Here is a 26,570-nt window from a genome sequence, read left to right as displayed (position 1 = left end):
CAACATGGCTATGCAGCTGCAGCAGAAGACAAATGTACTTTAGAAGCTCTGACATGACCTGTGATAACGCAAACCTGATATACGTGAGGTTGTATTTTCCAGCTAGAAACACCATTGCCGAACAACCACATATGGTGTAAACATGCACACACCTAATACCCACACAAGTGGAAAATGAAGAGCGAATAGTTCTGGCCCAAGTAACAGCAGCCCTGCACACATGGTCCAATAAGCATGTCCGCTATACACTAACAGGACATTAAAAAGGCAGAACACCACTCGCTAGAACAAGACAGACTACAACGGGTACGAGTTATATGTCCTTCACATCAAATAGTCAACATGTTTTATCCTACTTGCGCCTGGTTAGATAGTCTGATTTCCTCAGGACCTCTATATGCCAGATCCCAACAGTCCTGAACGTGACATTACCCACTGGAACCTTTTGAGTAAATGCAATGATTTACTTAATCGGGACGTTAATGCTTTTACCTCAAACGGGGAATGCCTATGTCCAATAGGATACAGAGTGGAGGCTGGTCATTATCCAGCTCAGTTTGTGTGCTAGGAGTCTATACTCTGCTGTGTCCTCCTCGACATATAATATTCACATCACATCACAGTGTTTTTAACTTTACCTCATCCCAGTTTTTAATAAATAGCAACTTTCTGGGATAACACCAGGTCTCCACATCCAGAGACGTTTTCTTCTAGTGGAGGGAAGAACCTATGATGAAGCTACCGGCTACTAGCACATTAGTGGAGACAACATACTATTGATAGAAACTAGCTGTTGTGGGTCTCAATTTTCCACAAGACTCTGGTTCGTTACATGGTGAGGTTTCACTCCGCTTGGTATTTGAGGTTTTAGCTTCTGCCTGCAACAGGCATCGCGTCCCGGTTCACACGGTGCTCGCAGTGCATGCCTGTGGATTTCAAACTGTGACACCTGAGGGCCCCCTGCTCGGTTTGCTAACACAGTAAATGTTGTATGCATATGGTTTATGTGCCGCACTTGTCTGCTTCAATTAAGCACTGCAGGTGTCGTTCTTCATCAGAAGGTTCCTTTCTCTACCCAAACACGTCTAAAATGTCACTTGCCATTTCTGAGTATAGAGCATGTGATAGGAGACAGCAGGCAAAAAAAATGGAACAGCAATGAAAAAGGAGATTTTACCAAAGATGAAACGAAACTGGGCCATACGAAATAGTTAATAAGCTACCTAAAACTGTCTATCATCCAGCAAAAGACCCACTGTTCCATGCACAGGGTCACGTACTTTACGGAGCGGATTCGGACACAACTTTATAAAGCGCCCTACATGAAGAAATTGTCTCGGTGCTGCAGGAGTGGTTCCTATACCACTTCTGTGACAAGGAACAGCTGTCCAAACGCCCCCTTACAACATCAGATAAACTCCCAGTTGTCCTGACAGGGCATTAAAAAACCACTTACAGGCATACACCTCCCAGCTACGATAAACTATAAAATTCATATTTCAGGGATATGTAATGAGAAGATTAGCCATCTCTACAACTAAAACAATTTTCTGGCAGTTCGAACATACAAAGGTATATGTGCACAAAGCCGTTCTGAGACAAACTGACCAAACAGCAAAATGATCACTTGTACGAAAAACACCAAAACCGAACTTTAAGTTCTGCTAAAATAGGCTTTCAGTTTGATATACATGCAAATATATACAAAAAATGTAACAGAAGAGAGCTGTCAAACAGTTCTTCCTAACTATGCAACAAAGGTGTTTTGTATCGAAATAGCGGTTTAGTGATCAGCTTCCCCCAAGTTCAAAACATATGGTAGCAACTTAATAACTGTGCGCCACTTCATGGCGCTGCATTGGAACGGATGACACTTTTTTAAAGGTGCATGCACTGGAGAGCTCACATTTGTTGGAAGGGGTCGTATACTGGCAAAGGGCCCCGAAATACCAACTCCGGAACACTAGTAAAGGGAGACCTAGAACGCATGACGGCAGTCATCATCATCACTAGGCAGGCTGCGATGCCCACAACACGCGCACACACTGGGGCGGATTCTGGAAGAGTGCATTTCCCGCCAGGCGGCACGGACGCATTTCCCGCCTTCGCCGTGGATTAACAGGGCGCGCTCCGAGCGGCTGTGAGGGCGCAGGGCTGCGGAGTCCCCTCAAAGCCCCGCGGCCTCTCCTCCCACAGCCACCCCCCGTTTCCATATTCAACAGACGGAAGCCCCGCACCTGTAAGGTAGTCGCCGCAGTCCCACATGGCGTCCGCGTCCACGAGTGTCCAGGAACCAAGGGAGCGGGTGCACGGCCCCTCAACTACACCATCGCAATCCGCCACCGGAGGAGGAAACTTGGGCTGCGAGCAGAGTCCTCGCCTCCCCGGCAGCTTCAGGCTGACATTGTCAAGGCAACTGAAGCGTGAAAAGTTCCCCTTTTTGTCATAAAATAGAAACAAAGATTGCAGCTGGCAGTTTCCATAATGAAGCTTAATCAGTATGCGGCTGATTAGGGCTTTATGCAAATCGCCCCTCGTTAGCAAGGCAGGCAGCACTTTGAAGTCCATGAGCAATTCATTTGCAGAGCACACTGAAAGCGCACCCTGCATAATTTAAATCCGGATATAAATATTTATCAGCTCATTTGCATATTAATTGCTTAGCGCAAACATTCCACGCAGCACAGCAGCCAGGGAGAAAAGTGCAGGAACGGAAAATTATCTCCAGAGTGCCTGCATACGAATTAAGGAGCATTTTTTTTCCTTCCAGCAGAACTGGCCTTTCTGCCCCAAAGAGAACTGGGACGAAAGGGTGGCAAGAGAATGGGCCGCTCAGGTGAAATGGCGCGCATTATAAACCCGCTCAGAAGGGCGACCGTTGTATTACTTTTCCCTGAGAGCGCTTCTTGAATGAAGCAAACTTCAAACCCGACCGCCCCCCAGCAGGGCCCTGGCACAGCACAGGATCCATCCGCCGCTTCGGTGGGTGACTGCCAAAGTGGACAGATCTCTTCTGCGCTGCAGTGCCAGGCAACGGCCTCGTTAGAAGCAAGTATATGTAGAATGCGTGCTTTGAATCCAATGTATTGGAAGATGAAACCTTCTGTACAGTTCTGCAATGGATGCCAGGCAACCCCGCTCACTGATGAGAAGCTTCTAGGGACGCTCATTTCCAAAGCAGGTGCCTTGGCACCAGCGAAGGAGCCGCAGATCACACGGCTGGTTGTTCAGCTGCAGTTTACTGAGCCACATTTTTAGTTGCGTGCTTGAGGGTTGGTGGCTACATACCGCCTTCGTAAAAAGATTGGATGATTATTCCAGTGTTTATGAACAAAACAAGAGAAGGATTCACTTCAGGATTGGACTAGGAGCCTTTGGAGGCTCGAAGAGACAATCAGCAAATTGGCAGAAGGGGTGAAGGGAGGCCAGCCATGATCATCACACAAGCAGCCTCGGTCTTCTTGTGTCTTGCAGGAGAATTCTGCGTGGGACAGCTCTACAACTCTACAGTGGAGTGGTGTGGCTCACTGGTTAGAGGCGGCAGACCCGGAAGCAGAGGTTGGCCTGGGACCAGGGTCCGATTCCCGACGCGGCAGGGTCTTGGGTCATGGTCAGCGGACTTGATAATTCTCGCCTCGGTGCCTACTCCAACCATGGGTCCCACTCAGCAACTCTGGGCAATAGCTTGCTTAATCTCTACTAACGGCCCCATCAGCTCCGGGGATGCTTGTCTTCACCTTGGAGATGCCCAGGAGGGACCATCTCACAGGGAAAGCCAGGATGGGTTCCCCAGTGGTATACAGCGCCGGGACGCCCCTTTGCTAGGGCAGCTGTGCGCTTTACAAGTATACGACATTTAAAATTAAACATTTACTTAGCCTTCAGCCTTCCCATAAAACATCTTCTCTGTGCTAAGGAAAGGGCAAGATTTACTGAAGAGCAGGCTTGTTGGAGAAAGCAACACAATACCCATTTATGCAGGAAGCACAGAGCTCAGTCACCAACTCTTTTGGATAAATAAACGAAACTCAAGGAGCGATGCACTGCCGAAAGAGGTGTCTGCCTCCAGCATGGTGACTGTGCTTCTGAAACTGATATGAAAGCGAGAACAGGGCGTTGCGAGGAGACTTTCTATCCTCCAGCTGGGTTTCACCAATGGCCGGGCTGCCTTTCTTAACTACATTTCTCTGCACAGTTGGTTTACGAAATCACTGTCTGCTGTAGTCAAATTAAATACAAAATAAAGCTCCAGAGCAAGAATTGCTGGACGACTACACTATTTTGCACTCAAACTTTGTGACGGAAAGGCTGGTACACCTTCTTAAAATAGTTCTCAGAGTTTTCCGATGCCTACTATTGGTACTTTTAATAAACGGGCTTCAATTCAAAATTCACGCTATAGCACATTTACTTAGCTTTTCAAAGTACTGCATAAGATCTTGGAAGCATTAAGAATACAGTTCTTTGAGTAAGTAGATTAAATATTCTGAAAGGTAGTGAAATGCTCCGGGGTGGAAGTGAATGCATTTGTGTCATAGATAGATATGGTCTAATCTAGCTGCAAATGCATTTATTTTCCCACCCCAAGTAATACAAGTTGTCAGTTACTCCCACTTGGTACGGACAGCATGCCTGAGCTTCTCCACGTCTTTTCTGCGTAATGTACATGAGAACTGAAGAGCAAATCCAGAGTCGGGAGAGAACTCAAAGAGGAGTTGCAATAAACAAGCAACTTACTGTCAGCAATGGCACTGCTGGTAAAGACTAACCAATCACAGATTCCTTACCTCTAAATATTCCCCAGGCGTAAGACTGGATCCAGAAAACTTTGAGCTGTATATCTATGAAACTGTGTGTGGAGCCGCCGGCTCCATGTCAACTGTGCCATATGTTGTGTGTGGGGCATATAGAGGTGCTACCTTAGAGAGCAGACATCTGTGGGCGAGGAATGTGTCTTGAAAGAAACAGTCACAGAGCCACATCAGAAACGTTGTGACCACTGTGCGGAATCGAAGGAGGACTTTCAAGAAGGACTCCAGTTGCATAGCAACTGGGGAGAACGGATGGGGTGGTAAAGAATATGCGATTAGATTGAGTCTCTCAAGCACTTCCAAGAGCGTTGCCACAGGTAAAGGGTATCCCTCTTTTTATTGGTGCAAGTCTTGTTGTCGCTGACACAGGTCTCTTCTTCTGTCCTTTTTGATGCTGGTTGTTCAGAACTGAGGTGTTATAGGAGTTAGAGGTGTGGGAGCTTGCAGCCAATGGGCAGATAGTCCTGTGGTGACCTCATCCTGGGGCATGGGCCACATTTTCTACCCAGAACATTCTATTCTGTCACTGCTACAGATGACTGAAATCTAAGTTTAGTGTACAGACCAAGCTGCTTATCCTAGTGGGGTGGCTAGCCTCCTGGGGGTGTACACCTCCTTAATTAACTAATTTCCTGCCAGCTCGGGTGCAAATGTACCTGGGGCAGGGGGTAGAGCTGTTTCCACCACTGATGCATATCACAGGTGGTGCGGTCTTTGAAGTTCAACGCCTTGGTGTGCCACTTCACTAACCTCATTGGGAGGAGGGAGGTGTGACCTCCTTTCTAACCATGTCTTTGTTCCTAACTCCTGGGAGTGTTCACACAGCCGGAAGAAGGTCAGAATCCTGTGTGGGAGGCAGCAAATGCAGGAAGCGCTGACTGGCCATTCAGAGCACAAAAGCTGGGGCAATTAGGTGGAAAACTCTAAGGTAACTACCTGGGTGCATGCCACATCACCCAAGATTTGAGACTCGTGTCAGGGGTGAGAAAGCATGATGTTTGATACCAAACAGGACATATTTCAGCAGTACCATAATGGTGCTGCCAACCTAGAGATGCCTGAATGGCATCCCTTCCGCTGTTGGCAATCTTTCAATGGCTCCATTGGCCAAAAGAGCCTGCACTTCCTGAATTAACAAGATCTGCAGCAAGGGTTACAGAACCAGAATAGGGCTCAGGACAGAAGTCAGTCTGGGTCTGGAAAAGGATCTAAATTGTTTAACTTTGGTAGGCGCAGAGTAGGGGGTCAGCTGTAGGTGGAGTGTGGGAGCAGGGCCTGGAGGCACAGGAAATCCTCACATCCCTTCTGGGTACTTGGAGGGGGGCTGGAAAGTCAACTGACTAACTTTTTTCTTCTTCTTGTGGACTTACCCAGCGGCGACAGACTTGGAGGACGACTGATTGCAGGAAAGGCTTTAGGAGTGGACCTGAGGTAGTCTGTGGGACTAAGACGTACCAGAGCCTGGGAGCAACCCAGAGACTGGGAGTGATGCTGGGTCTTCTGTTGTCATGAGGAGGTTAAATTCTCGCTTCTGAATCGCCTATGAGTGCATCGACAAACAGACGGAGGGATGGGTTGGTGCTAGGGGGGTGCAAACCTAAAAAAGAGAATTCATGACACTATTGTAATTATAATCAGGCTGAGATTTAAAACTGTAACAAGGTATGTAGTCCAACGTGTTTTTAGTATACTAAACGGATGGCTGAATAGAAGGAAGGATCTCAGACAGAAGTATGTCAAAGTTTAGCATTTGCTCTATGAATACAGGGGGCCTAAGTGATTGGAAAAAAAGGGGAAGACTAGAGGAATATATTAAATTTACACGAACTGATATTGTGTGTATGCAGGAGACCCATTTGCCATGGGGGAAAAGGCACTGGTTAAACCTAAAGGGATTCGAGACTCTTTCTTGTTCCTCCCAATCGTCTACTATTAGGGGGATGGCTATCATTGGCAAGGTGGGTCTGGGGGGAGCTAAACGATTTAAGGCTGACACCATGGGGCGGTGGGCATTATGCGAAATGAATCTGGGCATCACTATTTGCTGCATCTATGGGGCTAATAGCGACGACCCTTATACCTTCGACCATATGGAGAAGGAGCTAGTAAGTTGGCCAGCACCCATAGTGGTCTGTGTGGATTTTAATATCTCTGCAGATTTCGAAGGGGGAACCGGATATACCGGGCATAAACCCCGGGTGTATTGGGCAATACGTTCAATGATGGATTCACACGGTTTGAGGGATGTCTGGGGTAATATTGAATCAGGGAATTCAGGCTTAACATATTTTTCGCACCAATTTAAGAAATATTCCAAGTTAGACTATTTTATGATTTCCACCACAGAGATTAGCACAGTAGAAATCAGTAAATTGCCCATGATAATATCAGACCATAATCCATTGTTATTAAAAATAGTTCTCAACAGACCAGCTAACCCAAGGAGACCATGGACTTTCGATAGGAAGCTTTTGATAGTAACTATTTAGCGCATATGAAGAATTGGTCACAGGCCTTTTTCGATGCAAATCGATATAGCGCATCGCGAAACTCTGTTTGGGACAGTTATAAAGCCGCCTTAAGGGGAGAAACCAGAAGCTACACTTCTCGCAATTGGAAAAGACTTAACTTGGAGAGAGAGCAATTAATGAATAAATTACCAGTGGCTGAGGAACAGCACAGGGAAGATATATCCCAGGGAAGGCAGGGAACTGAAAACTTAGAAAGAGTGAGTACTATTAAAGCCGAGATACAAAAGCAACTAGCTAAAAAAGCAGCCGCTGAATATCAAGCACAAAGAAGGAATATGTATGAGACGGGGGAACAAGCCAGGAAAGCATTGGCACTACGTATCAGACAAGCGGCTTCGAAAAATATTATTACACATATAGAAGAGCAGGGTAAGAGCTACGAGGAGCCAAAGGACATCATAAATGTCTTCAAAAGATATTATCAAACACTGTATCAGGAAGATCCGGTTACTGAGGAACCAATGATCGAGTGGACAGGATTGGGGACCAAAGTGGCTCAGGGTGATAGAGAAATTTTAGAACAATCCATCACCATGGATGAACTCTCGGAGGCCCTACAAGATTTAGCAGCAGGGAAGGCTGCGGGCCCGATGATCTACCAATTGAATTCTATAAATGCTCATTTGAAGAAACATCTACACTTCTGTTAGACCTTTTCAACGGGATTATAAATACAGGCTTAATCCCTGAGTCATGGATGAACACCAATATAGTGGTGTTTCATAAAAAGGTCAAGCCCACGGAAAATCCGGGTTCATATAGACCAATATCTCTAATAAACGTGGACAATAACTTATACGCTAAGATCTTGGCAACCCGCTTGGGACGGATCATTGGGACCCTGGTCTCTCCCTGGCAGCATGGTTTTATTCCCGGCAGGGGAACCACCGATCATATCAGACGAGCCATTACGTTGTTTGATATCCATGCTGCCGGGGAGGGGGGGCGTCGCAATGATCCTCCTAGACGCGGAGAAAGCTTTTGATCGCGTCAGATGGGATTTTCTGTGGAGGGTGCTCGCTGAAAGGGGGTTTGGACTGAGGTTTATGAAGGCTATTCAGGCTATGTATATCACCCCAGTCGCGAAAATTCAAATGATGGGTGAGAGCTCGGATAAGATCTTTATTACGAGGGGGACAAGGTGTCGAAGCTCAGTATTTAACTGCGAAAATAAAAAGATCAATGACAACAGTAAAATAAACAATTCGCTCTCAGCACGTTTAGGTTTGCAAGATTTATTGGGAACCCAATCAGAATGCAATCACAATGCAATATACGTGCAGCACGGAGACCTCAGCAAAGCTTACTGAGTGCCCAATTGGTATGACAGTGCAGAGACATTTTATAGGTATAAGCCCCCACAGGATGGGCATCATAGCATACGTAATCTGGATCAGGCTATGACCTGCTGGACCAATCAGTGAAGTGCACATGTGGTGTGATACCCTTTTAAGGCTCGAAGTGTGCCTATACCCTAATGTTGCTGCCCACGTGTCATCTACAAGAGCAGATTTGGGTTTTCCCCTAGAGGTGAAATCTGCGTTTCTAGTATACGTGGATTTTGGCACCTACGTACTTGACCGGCTAGTGCAGGTCATGTCGACATCATTTACTGAAAATGTGATGTTAGCAAGCTGAAAGCTGGAAGCTGGCGTGTTTGTTCTCGGAAGCCTTGCGTTGCTTTGCACGTTGCAGCTGACTGAGACTGACTTGACACACAAAATGGAGCGTGCGACCATTTTGTGGATTTCTGCTGGTGTCTTTCTTTAGTAGTTCAAAGAAGACTATAGGCCTGAAAACATATGTATTTGGTATCATATAAATGTCTGCTTCGTCAAAGGCAGGGATGCCCATGCTCACCCATTTTATTTGCACTTTACATTGATCCTCTAATACGCCAAATAATTAATAACACAGCAATCAAACCGGTAGTTACGAAGGGATTTCAAACAAAAATCTTGGCATATGCCGATGATTTGGCTGTCATTACCACTGATCCCGACGCGGCTATGCGTGAGGTGGTGGGCACTACGAGCAAATTTGGTGGACAATCAGGGTATCGCTTAAATGCGGGTAAGACGCAGGTGCTCTGCTCCAAGAATATGAATAAATCAGACTCCAGATTAGTTGATTCCGTGGTTTATTTGGGGATAACGATCAACGCACAGCCGGAGTTGATAATTAGAGACAATTTCATCCCTCTCATGAAATCCATGAGGGAGAATCTGAAAAGAATGGATACATTACAACTTTCAATAATAGGTTGTGCCAATGTCATCAAAATGACTACCGTATTTTCCGGCGTATAAGACGACTTTTTAACCCTTTAAAATGTGCTCGAAAGTCGGGGGTCGTCTTATACGCCGGTAACTAAATTTTACCGCTCCACCAACCTTGCCTATGCCCGCCTGCTGTAGTCCTTATCGGCTATTGTAGTCGTGCCGCTCCGCCTTCACGACCCAGGTCGGTATACAGAAGGGCACCAAGCCTGTGAGCATGCCTCGAGCCGCCGCGTCGGTGTGATGGCAGCGCAGCAGCTCCAGTGGGGAGGAATTCGGGCGCCCTGCTCGTGGGAGGGTGGGGGGATGCAGCAGCATGTCCTGATCTGGCGTCTCTCTCCTTCCGATGTGACCAGAAATCTCGCGGTCATCGGAAGCAGAGGAGCGTCAGTTAATGGCCATAGAAAGGGGACTGTGATATTTTCCCGCCGGCAATACAGCAAAGTCATGTTTTGCTGCAGTTACTAACAGTACATTCCTGTTAAATCACCAAGACACTGCGTTCTTTTTAGGATCGGATGGACAGTCTTTACACTTTATGTCACGGAGGAGGGCTAAAATCACGGGTAGTCTTATACGGCGAATATATCACAAAACCTATTTTTTTTAATGAAAAGTAGGGGGTCGTCTTATACGCCGGGTCGTCTTATACGCCGGAAAATACGGTATGTTCCCCAAGGTGCTATATAAATTCCGGTCGATCCCCTTTAAAATAGAGGGGAAAATTATCAAAGAAATAGAATCCATCTTTATGAACTTCTTGTGGCAATATGGAAAGGTTAGAAGATCCATGAAATATATGTCTCTGCCTCATGAAAGGGGGGCTTGGGACTGCCAAACCTTAGATACTATCATTGGTCTTGTCTTCTTACGCAGATGGCTATATTATTTGATCCCGTGGGAGACAAGATGTTATCCCATCTATCTTTGAATTGCTACTGGCAGGGAGGCTACCGGGGTATTATTAAGGAGAACAGAAAGAAGATATTACAATAAATCGAGACTCAAGACACTTGAAGGGATATGGGGGGTCTGGGTAACAGCTCAGAAAGCACTGGCAATCTCTAAATATAATCACCACACCCCACTCTGGAACTCAGACCTCTTTCCTAACCTAAGTAATGATGGGTCTTGGAGACACTGGGAGCGACAGGGTATCCTGACATTGGGGCAAGTTATGGTTAGGGATGAGTTTAGAACTCTGGAAGAACTGAGACAAAGGCACTCCCTCCAGGGTAGCCAAGATCACAAATATGCTCAGGTGGTCAGTACAATCAGATCAACAAGGCCTCGTATCATCTTAAGGGAGAGGTGTAACATATTGGATTATCTGAAGGGGTGAACCTAGAATCAACAGAGTGTATAGGCTGTTTGTAGAGGAATCCCAGGACGATATGGGCAAAACTGAGGCAGCCTGGGCTTCAAAATTGGAGGATCCGGACATTAACCTGGACAGAGCCCTTATAATGGATAGAAGATTCCTACGCTCCTCCAATTTAAGAGCTCAGCACTTTAAAACATTATTTAACTTGTATTATACCCCCTCTATTTATGATTGGGGTAAGAGGGAGAACAGCAACTGCCCCGGATGCTGTAACGGTCCGGCTGATATTATCCATATGTTTTATCAGTGCAAGAAACTTGGATCAATTAAAACAGAGATTGAAGCATTCTGGGCGGGGTTGCTGGATGCTCAGATAACTTTGTCTCCAACACTCATGATCATAGGATGCCAAAGCAAATTGAAATTAAATATTGAGACTGAAGCTCTAATTTATATCTCTACAGCTGTACTTAGAATTTTAATTTCAGCAGCTTGGAAAGACACTGAGGCCCCAACCTTCCAAATGTGGTTGTCCAGATTATTAGGAATACATAATGTCGAGGCGGCTCTGGATGAACTCAAGGGTAAAAAATTAAGAGAAGTGGGGATGAAGATCTGGGCACCAGTGGCTGCTTGGCGTGCTAGCAGATTGAAGTAAGCTCATTGGATCCTTAGGACCATGGCTATGGTAATGCTCTTAATTGTTATACTCTTTCTCATCTCCTTTTTTGTTTGCGGTAGCCGGCTTAATATTTACAATATTCATATTAACAACATTAATTATTTGATGATTTAAAAGAATTAATTCAATTAGATACTAAGCTGTGTAATCCGATAATCGATCTGTATATTACCTTTCTATTGTTAATTTAGGTGGATTGTTTATATTGTATTTTGTCTCTTTCATTCAAATCTTGTATATTGTTTTTTATTATGCCTCATGGATTCTCAATAAAAAAAAAAGGGAGGCGCAGAGTAGGGGGTCAGCTGTAAGTGGAGTGTGGGAGCAGGGCCTGGAGGCACAGGAAATCCTCACATCTCTTCTGGGTACTTGGAGGGGGGCTGGAAAGTCAACTGACTAACTTTTTTCTTCTTCTTGTGGACTTACCCAGAGACGACTTAGACTTTGAGGACGACTGATTGCAGGAAAGGCTTTAGGAGTGGACCTGAGGTAGTCTGTGGGACTAAGACGTACCAGAGCCTGGGAGCAACCCAAAGACTGGGAGTGATGCTGGGTCTGCTGTTGTCATGAGGAGGTTAAATTCTCACTTCTGAATCGCCTATGAGTACATCGACAAACAGACTGAGCAAGACAGTGGTGACCTGACACCAAGCACCAAAGACAGATCCAACGGGGACCAGTCAGACATCTGACATTCCCAGCAAGGTTTCAAATTCTTAGGTTTTGGAGGGAACTTGTTCCAAGTACATTGATAAATATGTAAACCGAAGTCGAGAAAAAGGTGGTCAAAACATTTGCGAGGTAGCTCTGTGGATCCACAAATGTCAGCACGAAAACAAAGTAGCTGAACTTCAGCACATGGGGCCGGTGCCTATATAAACTCTGCACACATCCCATCTACGTAGACAACATTCATGCGGTGCCACCTACACCAAATACTGGTGCACAGAGGTACTGCTCAAGATTTTCCTGATCCAATCTCAAGACCAAGGAATATTCTATAGTAAGGAATCTGCATTAAGAAGTCTCTTACAGAAAAGTATATGCACCAGGTTTTTGTTTTAAAACTATAGTGGGCATAATTACATTCTCTGTCCTTGTGAAAACCTCTTTTTGAGGGTAAAAAGAGAAAGACATGATTGAGTCCGTCTCACGAAAAAGCTTGCAATTACTAATCACAGAACCTAACCAAGCATCACATTCATGATACGTTTCAGGAAGGGGATTCAGTCTCGAGGGATTCACAATGTTTAGAAAAGTAGGTAAGATCTTGTGACCCATTTTGGTACTAAGTTCTCATCTCCCAATATCACCTCTGAAGGAAGGGATGATTTGCCGGAGAGTTAAAGATACTACCTTTTAACACAATATTAATATTGAAAAAGTCGATGTTGATGTACGCAATAATGTATGTGTATATAAAAACAATATCGCATCACTGTTGTCCAAATCACCTGATATGACGTCGCCAAACCAGAGTCAGAAATATGTGGTCAGGCAGTTCTTGCGACCTTTGCCTGAGACAACTGATTGACAGATCACAGGTGGTGTGGCCAACAGAACAAACACGAGAACAGGGAAAACCCATATCAGTCCCATAGATAGACAGTGACACCACAATGAGCCAGGGAGATTGGCCCAAACCACCTTAAACCACCATAAAGTTAGATGCCAGATGAAGTTAGGAACACTCAAACAATCAGAAGACCGCACACGCAGTGATCACGTGCTCCCCATGCCAAACACGTTAACCACTGGCCCTCATTGTGTCAACGCAAGGTCGAGACCCAACTGTATTTGTTATCAGGTGGGAGTAATTTATGAGTCCATGACTAGGCACACATTCCTTTTCCTAAAAAGGAACCCTGGATTTTTTTTATGATACTCCAAGAAATGTATATAATGGTGCTCAGATCAACTGCACTTTGAGATAGTCCTCAGACCGTGACTAACTTTTCTCCTGGCCGAAGATTTTGATTAGAGCAGCTGTTCCTGTTTTGCCAAAAGCCTCTTTTTTTTTTAACCTCCTTCCTTTATACATTTAGGTCTCGAGAGGGCTTGTCTATAAAAATAAATAACTGAAGACAGCTGCATTGTCCTGAATGTTGATGATCCATCAATATGGAAGACGGATTTTAACTATGTATTTTGACGGCATCCTCTCTGGCCTTCAATTTTCCAGTGATATGACTGTTTACAAAAGTCCTGGATCAAGAAATTATCTCTAAATGTAACCTATAAGAAGGTGAATTCGGGCCAGTAGTTGGCGGGCACGGATTTGTTACTCCAATATTTCAGTGGCATGCATAAATCAGAGAACTAAGTTTTGGTGAAATACACTGTCATAACGAAACTTGATTGGGCCCCCCTGCAAGAGTGGAAAGGCCCCCTTTGGACTCAATCAGAAGCTCTCCCGGCCAGAGTATTGTGCTGAGGGCACACCCCGGAGCTTGGGGTTTCCCCTCACACTGCGGGGTCCTGTGTTACGCCACTGGTAAAATACCTACTGTTTGGTCTCCTTACACATAGCTCAGAAATGAGAGACGGAAGCCTGAAAACTACCCTAGATGTATGTATGGTAAGGGCATGAATCGTAATGATACTGTTGGGACCTCCTAGTACTGCTAAATAGAGAACTTCAGTGAAGTAAAACACTGTCAAGAACCAAGTGAATGGTTTTGCTATTTATTTGATGGCCGTGGTCCTAGCAATCAACAGTCCTTAACGGTGCTGATAATATGCTTGTTTCACCACAACAGTTCTGTGTTGAAGCAAACAGTCAAAAGATCAAACATTCCCTTAAACACGGTATTTGATTCAAAAGGGATAATGTTTGAACAAAACATAAAAGCAGAGAACAGCAGCAAGTTATCAGGGCAGCTCGTACAAGGCTCCAAGGGTGTAACAAATTGCACACAATGTGTTAGAACAGCACTCCTTATGCCAGGACTGTGTACGGACTCCAGGTAGCTTATATAGGTAATAGATTGGAAGGCAGGTGGCTCAAAAGCTTGCAATGCAGTGTAAAAAATAAAAAAAAGTATAAAGGGCATATGCACCCTGACACACAAAACTGGGCTTGTCACAAAGTCATGTGCTCCTGGGTTAGTGGAAAAAGAAAACCAAGGACAGAAGAACCTGTCATAGGGCCACTCGAATTATGTGGCAGGGGAGGAACAAAATATGCGCCAAGAAAAGATAAATAATGGGGCATTATGTGGCACATTTTGAAACCGCTTTTTAATCATTATTTTGACATTTTTTACTCATGGCAACAACAGTCTGGGCAAAGATTTCCCCAGATTTGTATCCATTTGAGAACCAAATTTATCAATAAGCTCATGTACGATGACAAATGCACTTTTGCGAAAGGCCTTCCACAGCGGAGGAAAACGTTACCATGTTTTTTGTAACTTTTGACCAGTTTAAGCCAGAAATGTTTAAAAAAAATAAAATCTGCAGATTATTCGGCAGATGACGAATTATGTGGCAAATGCAACAAATCTATAATAATGCAGAAAACGCTGTGACCACAGAATTGCAGAATTCTGGTGGCCCTGATGATGGTCAATAAAGTATAGTTTGCCTGTCTGTCGTTTTGCAGCTTGAAGAATTTCCGGATTCACATGCTGTGCATTATTCCGCCATCTAGCAGGTGGGTCCTGAATTGTCTGTAAATCGTGGTCATTCTACTATTTTTGTGTTTGTTGATGGTGGGCGTCATCGTACCTCCATTTCATTTGGTGCAGCTTGTGACACTGTTGTGCTTACCGTGGAAGCTCCCACATTTGTTCGCCATCTTCAGATATATAGTAGTGTGGCTCACTGGTTAGAGGCGGCAGACCCGAGAGCAGAGGACGGCCCGGGACCAGGGTTCGATTCCCGGCACGGCAGGTTTCTGGACCAGGGTCAGCGGACTCGATAATTCTCTCGCCTCGGTGCCCACTCTGATCAGCGATCACACTCGGCAACTCTGGGCATTAGCTTGCCTCATCTTCACTAACGGCCCCACCAGACCGCCGGGGATGCCTGGTCTCACCCTGGAGATACCCATTAAGGGACCATCTCTCAGGGAAGCCAGGAAGGGTTTCGCAGCGGTCGAAGCGCCTTGGGACCCTACGGGTAAGTAGTGCGCTATATAAATGCCTATACATACACATACATCCCTCTCTATTTCTCTCTCTCTCTCTCTCTCTCTCTATCTATCTCTCTCTCCTTCCTGGCAGAGGAGGGTGGGTTTGATTGTGAATCCAGAAATTCTTCAACCTACAAAACTACACCAGCAGGTAAGAAACAATACGTTTTGCAGCGCAAATTTTTTCTAGATTCACATGCTGTGCATTGACTTTGTAGCAATGTTTACTACAGTGGTGGCTGGGTTGAAGATGAGCTTTGATTAGCAAATAAATGTTGTGAGACGCTTTGTCTTATCGGTGCTCATTTGTTCATCGGACTGTCCACACACTACTGTTATGTAAATGTATGCACTGATTACCAGGACGCTACCACACAGATGTCTTGCACAGGGGTATTAGCTAGGAAAGCTACAGTGGCTCCTTTCTTCCTTGCAGAGTGCGCCCCATGACTGTTTTGTAGTGGCACATCTGCCGTTTGTGGCATAATTGTATTGTTTGTGCAATCCATCTTGCAGCAGAGTTCTTTATGAACGGTCTTCCAGGAAAATGTTCGCAAATGGCCCGAGGAGCTGCTTTGTCTTCCTATGATGCTTTGTCCTCCCAACATAGTACATTACTGCTCTCCTTGCGTCTAGGGTGTGTAATGTTCTTTCTGAATGTGTCCCTGGATTTTAAAAGAAGCTTGGTATTTGAATAGTTTGACTGATGAGAAACTGTGAGATTACTTTTAGCAAGAACTGTGGGTCTGTTCTCATGACTATCCTTATGTACCTAAAAGTACGGTTCCTGTAACACAAGTGCTTGCAACTCACTGACTGCGTAAAGTAGTAATGGACACTAGAAACGCCATCTTTAGAATGAGCATTTCTAGGGAGCTCTTATGTAATGGCTAAAATGGTGCTTTCATTAAATGTGTGAGCACTATATTTAGATTTCATGCTGGAGCAGGAACCTTCCTTAGTGGTGTGATTATCTTTGCTCCCTCCAACAACATCTTGATGACTAGTGAAGTGAAGAAAACTTCTTCCCATATGGCCTTTAGTGTATGCCACTATTGCTGCCAAGTGTACCTTCAGTAGTGAATATGTTAGTATACATTCTAGCTGATTTGCTGTAAAACCTCGTCTGGCTTGCCCATTGTGGTGCAATTAGTATAAGTGTCAAGCTGCTGTTCATGCATTTGCAGATCACCTTGTGGAGTGGTGGTATCAGGGGGATAAGTGAATGCAAATCTCCCTGACCAGTTTATCAACAGTGCATTCCCTAGTGAATGGTGGCACTGTTGTCTGGAGGCAAAGTGTTGGCATTTTGCGTTCTGGGAAGCCGCAAAAAGATCTCTTTCTCTGGGTCCCCCATTTGTGGATGACCTTTGCAAGTACCGATTGGTTCCGTTCCCACTCGTGAGACCAGGAGGCTTGTATGCTCAGTCTGTCTCTGTATTATCTTTCACTGGTAGGTGGACCGCTACCAAGTGTATCTTTCTTTGGATGACCCAGATTCATATTTCTTGTGCTAGTTTTGACAGTGGTATTGACTGTGTCTCTCCTTGTTTGTTGATATAAAACATGGTGGTTGTGTTGTCTGTCTGGATCAATATGAATTTGCCTCAGAGCTCTCTTTAAAAGGCCTTTAAGGCTAGGCTTTAGTTCCAGGAAGTTGATGTGTTGTACGGCATCTTGTTCTTTCCAGACCCCCTGACCTTGAGGCTGCTTGTGTGCGCCACCAAACCTTTCTGTGTAGTCGAATATGGTCACTGAGTTGGCTATATACATTTCCTTCTTTGAAATATATGTGTTTTGTTTCCCCACACTATTTCCTTCTCTATTTTCTGTGTGAAGACCACTAGATCTTCCAAACTCCCTGTTGACTGTGACCACTGATTCTGCAACCATCCCTGAAGTGGTCTCATATGCAGCCTTGCATGCCGTATTAATGGGGATGCAGGATGCCATCATTCCCATCAGTTTCATTGCTGTCCTCACTGTCAGAGCTTGCCCCTTCTGGAATAGTGCTGTCTCTTGGGAAGGCTTACTTCTTTATAGTAACTAGTTTTGCTCCCAGGAAGAACTTTTCTTGTTCTGGTGAGGAGTTTTCCATGTGAACGGAGAATCCTAGTTGAAATTGTTGTTGCATGTGCTGGTTGCATTTTTGGTATTTATTTGCTCTTCCCAGCCAGTTTTACAGCTAGAGGTAGATCCGTAATCCAGGTCTCCGTTAGAGTGCTGCACTGTTGCTAGACATTTTGTGAATACTCTTGGTACGGATTTTATGCCAAAGGCCAAGACTTTGAACTGGTAGTGTTCCTTGTTCACGAAGAGTCGGAGGAATCTTTTGCAGCTTGCATGCTTTGGTAAGTGAAGGTAGGCATCTTTTAGATATTTGGTGGCCATAAAATCCCTTACTTGGATTTGTGGTATAACCTCTTGCAGTGTAGTCATTTTGAACTTTAGTCTCTATATGAACTGGTTTAGAAATCGGAGGCCCATGATTGGTCTGAGTGACCCATCTACCTTTGGAATTAAGAGGTATGATGAGTAGACACCCACTTTCTTTTCTCAGTGTGGAACTAGCTTTATGCTCATTTTGACTTCAACTCTTCCACCTCCTTGAGTAGGAGTGTTGCCTCTTGCTATAAGTGTACGCTTTTCTTTGGGATCCTGCTCGGAGTAACTTATTCATTCTATGCAATATCAGACTTACATTAGTTTTAGCACCCACTTGTCTGTGATGATTTCTTCCCATTCTTTCAGAAAAAACTGTAATCTGCCCCCTACTGGTGTTAAGCGTAGGAATTATTTAGTTCACACGGTTGCGGTTACCTTGTTTTGGATCTTCCTTGTGCCCTTTGTGATTTGTGTGAAGTCACGTGTCACTTGGTACTTTGGGGAATCAAACCCAGACCGTGTTTGTCCTCTTCTGTGAGGAAGTCCGCAAAATGATTGCTTGCCTTGCTGATACTGCCAGTTGTGGCCTTGCTGTTGCTGTCCTGATTCATTACCTCCCTGAAAGGACAGTTGGTATGTTTGGTGGGATGTTGCTGACTGAAAAGATCCCCTTCCTGTTGGTCTTCTTGATGGGACTGTGTCCCTTTGCATGTTTCCTCTGAACTACAGGGCTTCAATTGATTTTGCAGATTTGATATCTTTTTTTTAGTTGGTTCAGGGTGTCATCAACTGCGCTTCGAAAGAGTTGTTCTCTGTTAAAGGATGCAATGAGCATTTTGGCTTGCACCTCTGGTTTGAACCATGATATTGTTAGCCAGTTGTGGCTTCTTTCTGTGATCCCAATCATTATGTGTCTTCCTGAAGTGTCTGCTGCATCCAGTGCTGATTTTAGGCATGTGTTAGCAATCTTTTTGCCATCACGCACTAAATGAGATGCCGTTCTTTGATATTGTTCTGGCAAGTGTTTTATTAGTTCGCCTAGCTCCTCCTAGTGTTGATAGCCATGACGATTTAGCAATGCGCTGGAGTTAGCTAATCTCCACTGGATTGCTGCACTCCTTTCTACTTTCCATCCTAAGGGGTCCATCCTCTTGCTCTCCTTGTCTGGAGGAGGTCCTGAGGTGCTTGGGATGTTGGCTCGCTTCCTGGCAGTAGAGGTTATTATGGAGTCTTTCATGTAATTTGTTTTTTTTTTAAGGAATATTTGTATTTCTTCTCTGCCCTGGGTGCCACTGCCTTGCATGTAGCTCATTCTGTGAACATATTTCCCATGGTCCAAGACACCTGGGAGCATTAGCAAGAATTGGCTCCTTGACTGAGTGGGTAAAAATGTAGAACAGGAAGCAGGATTGAGGCTATTCCTCTTCCAGTCGCACCCCATATTTTGACTGCTTTTTGATAACTTGGTTATATATGATAATGTCATCAGGTGATTACGGTCATGTGCGGTAGGCATCTACCTCTTCCTCTGGAGAGCCTGCCTCAAGCTCCTGCCAGTCAAATTCCTGGTACTCTGAAGCCTCAGAGTTATGCTGTACTTGTTCCTTTCCTTCAAAGGATTCCTCCGCCTGCTCTTCCTGAGGCTCTGGCATCAGAAGTCTTTTTTCCTCCGTTAAATATTAGGCATTCCAGCCTTGAACCTTTTCCTCTTTTTCTTGACCTCCGCCCCACAGTCTTGGCTGTCAAGCTCTTCGCACGATTGTTTCACTCATGACTCATTGCCCGACATCACCCTCGAAGAACTGGGTCTTTCTGATTTGAACCTCTCCTGCTTTGACGCCAAGGCGTCCTGTCCTCAACCAACCTTGGACGTCTTGGATATCTTGGATATCTCGGGGTTATGGACCGGTGCAGTGTCCTTTTTGAAGGATCTACGGGTGTCTCTATCTTTGGATTTGCTTGCGGTCACTGAGGATTTTAGCTTCTGTTTTCAGGTTTCGGCCCGCTTTAAGGATGCTATTCCTGTATCACAGTTTTTAATGTCTTCTTGGACTTCTTTTCAGTCTGTATCTATGATTTGGACCTCGGCCTTGAAATCCCCATCTGGCTTTCAGCAGCGTTCTCCACCTCTTCGCTATACTGGCCCAAATCTCACAGGGATGGCATTATATGTTGGCCCTGTATGGTATGGTGGGCTACTCCGTCGTCCTACCCTCTGGGTCTTCAGCAAAAAAACTACGCAAGCATTACCATCTTCACTGCGATACTCCACCAGAAGGTAGATTACAGACTGGGTGTTGGTCCTTCTTTGCAAACTTGTGATGGTAGTTCTTGCAGAAATGGAATTGTCTTCTCCATCACAGAGTATAGGGGGTGCCCTGCATGCTCATTTTCCATGTTAATTGGTGAAATACCTTGCTCTGCTCCCAGAACTTCCCTTGGTATCTTTACTTGATAACTCCTTCTCTCCGACATAGATTTCGGTCTTTCACATGCACGATTCAGGGGTGCACCAGGCTGTCAATGTGACACCCTGCCACCCTTGAATATGTTCCCTCTATTACCGATTTGGTATTTACCGAATCCGTAATGGTGAATGGCTTCCCATTCATCCCTATGGGCCTCCAGGCCCATAGAAATTAATGGGAATTACCGAATCGGTAAATACTGATTCTTAAACACCGAATATTACAGATTCGGTAAAATTTACCGAATTTTTACCTACATACTATTTACCGATTCTTAAATACCGAATCGGTAAAATTCGGTATTTAAGAATTGGTAAATAGAGATTACCTACATGCGGCCCATTCATTTGAAATTGGAACAAATGAAAACAGAAGCTTTTAAAATGTGGCAGTAACGGAAACGAAGTACCTCGAATATGAATTAGCCACAAGCCCGTTATGTAATGGAATAGGACAACGAATGGAGAAGCAGCTCAAGTACTTCCCATTAGGTATCCTGCAATGTCTGCAAGTACAGATGCTAGCAAAGGGAGTGTTGAGGGAATATAGAGTCCTTACACGAAGTTCATGAGAAACTTTCATTACGACTTTGCTCAGGTCATAGTCTCAATCCACAATAGGTTCCACCGAGGAGCCAGTAACCTTCTCTCCTGGTCAACTTCAACTGACAATTCCGAGAATTTGTGCAGTTTTGCCTATTTGTTCCCTCCTCCCCTACCCTTCACAGTTAATGCAAGCGGGCACAAGAAAGCCCTCTTCTCCACAGAGAATGGCCAACAGAGGATATGAATTACTACAAAAGATTTCCCTGAGAGCACTCCATTGAGACAGATGTACCTTTGAGAACACATTTTTGGCTGAGAACATTATGGAGATGCAAGAGTGGACATACACCTCTTTCTTTTCAATAAGTCAGCAGAACACCCAGCTATCTCATATCCCACAACTCTTTCAGAAAGGTATGGGCTGCAGAGAAAATACAATAAACGTGCAGCTGCAGGTGGACCTTTAAGAATAAACTGAAAAAACAGACTCCTACTCGGGTAGCACAACTGAAAATGGGTTCCACTGAGGTGCCAGTAACCTTCTCCCCTGGCCAACTTCCACTGACAATCGCAACAAGTCATGCAGTTTTGGCTGTTTCTTCCCCTCCTCCCCCACCCATCACAGTTAATGCAAGCGGGCACAAGAAAGCCCTCTTCTCCACAGAGAATGGCCAACAGAGGATATGAATTACTCCAAAAGATTGCCCTGAGAGCACTCCATAGTGACAGATTTACCTTTGAGAACACATTTTTGGCTGAGATCATTATGGAGATGCAAGAGTGGATATACACCTCTTTCTTTTCAATAATTCAGCAGAACACCCAGCTATCTCATATCCTACAACTCTTTCATAGAAATTTTAGGAGTTTAACACCACACATGCCTTGACGCTGAATAAAGTACAGGACACGGAAAATGTCAGAAAAGTCCAATTTCTGGTGGTCAAGAAATGCTCTCTAATAATTAGCCAAAGGGCATTTTAGCTCGCACATCCGTTCATTACTGCTTCTTGTGAGAAATTAGTGCCATTAAAGGAGTGAAAATGTACACTCCATTAGGAGTACCAGATTTTGGAATAGTTAAGGAAACTTTAAAGGCTGAAACTGCAACCCATGGCAGCATCTAAATGGCAATCATATTGCAGTTGGAGTATGAATAAATAAAGTGGCAGACGAATTTGAGGCTGGCGGGTATTACTCTGAATCGGTTTGTGTGTGGCAGGGGACTCACTAAACGCGAAGAATGGGGCATACACACCAACTCAAAAATTGGAAAGCAGCCGAATTAGGTTTAAGAAGCACACAAAGAGAACTAAGCAATAGCAATGCATACAAAGAGCACAATGGAACAGAAAGATATTAAACCAAGGACCAGATAGAGCAAAGTGATCCTTCGTTCCTGGAAGAAAAGATCCTGCAGAGATGGCAACTGCATCAATGGTACATTCTGGGGTGACGAGTGGCAAGTGGCAATGTGTTTGTCAATGCAGCCTTACATGTTCTAGTGTATGAAATCAGGGTGAAAGCCTTACACTTCACAACTTCCTCCACTGCAAATCTAGAAACGACAGCACTGACTTTAAAGGAATTTTCCATGATGAAAATTGTCATAGCAGTCGTTTGAAACAACCCAAGAATAACAGAGACAAATTTAAGAACAACTTTATTGGCATTTGTTAAAATGTACCCAGGAACGGCTTGAAGAATAACACTGATAAACATGTACACCCAATGATACCTCCTTCTGCAAACTCGCATGATTAGCAAACACACCACTGGGTAATCGATTAATAAAACCTGAAAAGAGGCATTATTTAATCGCACTGATGGGAGATAAGAATCGTTTTATTGTACCAGAAAACACCAGAGCGCCCTCTACCTGACGCATGTGTAGCTATAAAAAAGAAAAAAGCTTGAAACACAAAATTTGACAGTAAATGCCTCATATACTTTTTTGTATATCATGTGTTCAAAGAGCCTGTTGAAACGTCTCCTTCCCACCTGTGGCAGAAGTGACATGATTTATCTGCCTGACTCTTCCTTGCAACTCATTTGCTTCAGTAAATCTTTCTGCCCTCTCCTTCACTTGCAACCTCTTTCAATTGGTAATATGCAGCTGGTGATGTCAAAGTGACAAAAGAGAGACACGCACAAAGTTAATGGTGCACGACTGCTGGGTAACTGAAATATAAAATGTGCTGTAAGTCAGTTAGAGAACAGCAAATGTGCAATAAAAATGCAACAGGTTTTATGCCACCCAGCCCAATGACTGAGGCTGCATAATCCCCATCTCTCGGGCCCTGTTATTCCCATTTCAATACAAAAACAAAGTAGGTTTTGAAAACCATAAATTCATCCTTCACCCAAAGATCTGTGCACGGAACCACAAAGATAATGATTGTAAACTTCGTGGTATGTCTGGGGTCAGACTACCCCATAGGGACCAAGGTCCCCGTGCCCATCCAAGTACCCAAATGATCACTCAAGTTGAACAAGGAACATACATGTGGACGGCTCGGGCCTGAAGAAGGAAACTTTGAGTTCTTGGGAGAGCTCACCCCTGTGTGAGCTCTCCCAAGAGTGGCCTGCTTTAGCAGTCTGATTCAGCCCCATAATGTGGGAGACTTAAAGGAACATTTTTGCAAAGACCACTCCCACATACTTTTGTTTCTGGACACAGAACACAAATTATTTTACCTTGTAAATAACAGCTCTAGGGCTCACCACTAGTAGGTTGGCTTTCAGAGCCAAGAGTATGAGCTTCAGCTTAATACATGGTTCCACAGGGTATTTCTATAGCACAAACCTAGCCAAAATGCAGCAAAGCACAGTACATTGTGCATACAGTCAGTCATACAGCAACAAGCATACGGTAAACAGATGATAGAAAAGGTAGCTGGTATCCGCCTGTTAATGTTTTGTTATGCACTGTTCTGTAAAGAGGTGGGTATTCAACTCTTTCCTAAATTAGAGCAGTGAAGGGCAGTCCTGAAAGATATTAGGAGGTTGTTCCAGATCCTGGGTGCACAGACTGAAAAGGCCTGCTGCCTTCATTTTCTCTAATCTGTCCTGGCTGGTCGAGAACCACAAGAGATGGTGAGCTGGTCTCGAATAAACCACAGGTGTGGATTGTGATGGCTTACAAATGATACAGCTGGTTAGGAAATGGTGCGATCCGACAAGTGGAGGTAATGGAGTACCATGAAGATGGCAGCACCAAGACCAAAATATGTTTTCTAGTATTAATGTTGCCTTCCCAGCATGAATCTGAGAAAAGTCCTGCACTGACCACATACTGTTGCATTCGACAGCTGTCAGAATCTGAACCAAGTTTTGATTTTTCACATCTGCTGGGTGAGAAACTAAGGTCTAGGGTGGGGCAGTAACCGCCTTACTTTTTCGAAAGAAATACAGTGTAAAGCAGGTGTCTCCAACCGGTCAATCGCGAGCTACCAGTAGCTCGCCGACCCTCTGGGAGTAGCTCGTGATGCTTCCTAATTACAGAGACGTCATTTAAGCTTTTTATTTTGTATCCCTTTGTTGTCTTTGTCCGCTATCAGCCCTTGCCCGCCCTCACGCAAAGCAGCTGTTCTGATTTGCTGAAGCAATCTTAGCTGGGGTGGGTCGAACTAAAGAACGTGACGTTCTTCCTGAAGTCACGCGCCACCTGCCTTTCCAGGCAGGCACCGTGCTTCATAATTGCCATTGGATCCTTGTGGGAAGCTGCGCAGGACTGGTAAGTGTGCCCCTGGATTAATAGCAGCATAGTTCTTAAAACCGGCTAAGTGTATTGTAACTAAGGCCTTTGATTTTAACATCAGCTGCCACCGCGCTTTACATCGGACTTCAGTAACTAAGCGCAGTGGCAGCCTATATTAAAACACAAGGTCTTTGCGGGCACTGAGCTGCTGCCACGGTCACAGCCGATGCGAAAATCGAAAGTCCGGCCGTGTGTGTTTGCTCTCCCACTGACAGTGCTGTGCGGATCCCAGCCTGCAGCATGACCTCCCGTGGAACCCCAAGCAGGTTCCTGCAGAGCGTGCTGCAGAACGGAGTAGGACGGTACATATGCCAGCTCAAGAGGCTCACCCTAGTTTTCAGCAAGGACGCACAGAATGCAAGGGGTGCCAGAGAGTTTATATAAGAAAACATTGTAGATTTTGCCAAACGGATTCCTGGCATTGTGATGTATGTTACTCCCCAGAAATGCGCCATCCTAGGCTCATAGCAGAATATTTGAACGGAGAAGTGAAGGAAGAGCTGGTAACTAGCAAATCTGCTGATGAAATTTTACAACTTGTTCAGAAAATGGCTAATCAGTCTGGACTGGACATTATCCGCACACGCAAAATGTACCACACGGACAGCCCCAGCATCCAGGGGCAGTGGCACCCCTTCATCAACAAGCCAACCCTTCTGAATGTCAAAGCTTTTGACTCGGTTAACCAAACACAAAACGAACTGCCTAAATAAAGTTAAGGAAAAGGACTTGATAAAAAAAAAAAAAAAAAAAGAAAATCGAAAGTCCTTGCCTGCACTAAACTGCTTTCAAGGATTTCAGCATGCTTTAAATTTGCCTTCGTGTTGAAGTCAGTGAAAGCAGCTCAGTGCATGCAAGGCCCTTTGACTTTAACATCCGCTGCCACTGTGCTGTATTATATTTTCTTTCAGTTTTAAAGCGCAGTGGCAGCCGATGTTGAAATCAAAGCGCTTTACATGTACTGACCCGATCCTCCAAAAACAGGCCCATCACTTTGTGCCAAGGCAGCTCTGCTTGTGCGACATGGAGCGGTGTTTTGCTGCACCACAGCTACGACAAGCAAATTGATTCGTTAAGTACTTTTACTACTATGCGTTTAATAGAGGCAGTTTACAATTTTAGTGGCTGAGATGATGCAATTTCTTTTTGTGTGTGTGTTTTTTTTTAACAAGGCTCATTAGTACTTTCCTGATTTTAGCCATGCACTTTGATCCCATTGATGTTCTGTCTATGTAGTTCTTGAGGTGCTACTTAGAAGAATGTTAAATGAAGGACTCTATCATTACACTGATTCAGATACTCATGGCCTATGCAGAAAGGAGGAAAGCAGGCTGGTGAGTGCAGTAGTGATCTGGAGTGTGTGTGCATGCACGAGGTGTGATCGGATTTGACATTTTGTTTTTAAGGAACAAATTCATGGTCACTTGTTTGCAGCGTTTTCAGTATTTGATGATATGTAAGAGTTTGAATAAATTAGATCTGTATATTACATTTGTTAATGTATAAGTATGCTTTATTTCTATTATTTCAATAATATGCAAGTTTAAACGAGGGGCCTTCTGCTTCAATAATGACATTTTCAATTAAAGCAAATAGGAGCTATAATGCAGCCCTCTTTATGCATAGTTACAGAAATGTCTGTGAAATATC

The 26,570-nt window shown here is 44.6% G+C and overlaps 1 protein-coding gene and 1 pseudogene across 17 annotated transcripts in view; one reads left to right on the top strand and one right to left on the bottom strand.

Annotated features, from left to right (window-relative positions):
• POU2F1 (POU class 2 homeobox 1) overlaps positions 1–26,570 on the bottom strand; it is a 693,535-nt gene that overhangs the window by 490,170 nt on the left and 176,795 nt on the right. The gene's annotated exons all lie outside the window — the stretch shown is intronic.
• On the top strand, positions 25,160–25,633 carry LOC147698970 (large ribosomal subunit protein mL43 pseudogene; annotated as a pseudogene).

This window comes from Lissotriton vulgaris, chromosome 8 (assembly GCF_964263255.1).
Source record: "Lissotriton vulgaris chromosome 8, aLisVul1.2, whole genome shotgun sequence".
NCBI classification, from domain to species: domain Eukaryota; kingdom Metazoa; phylum Chordata; class Amphibia; order Caudata; family Salamandridae; genus Lissotriton; species Lissotriton vulgaris.
This window is presented reverse-complemented; position numbering and strand designations above follow the sequence as displayed.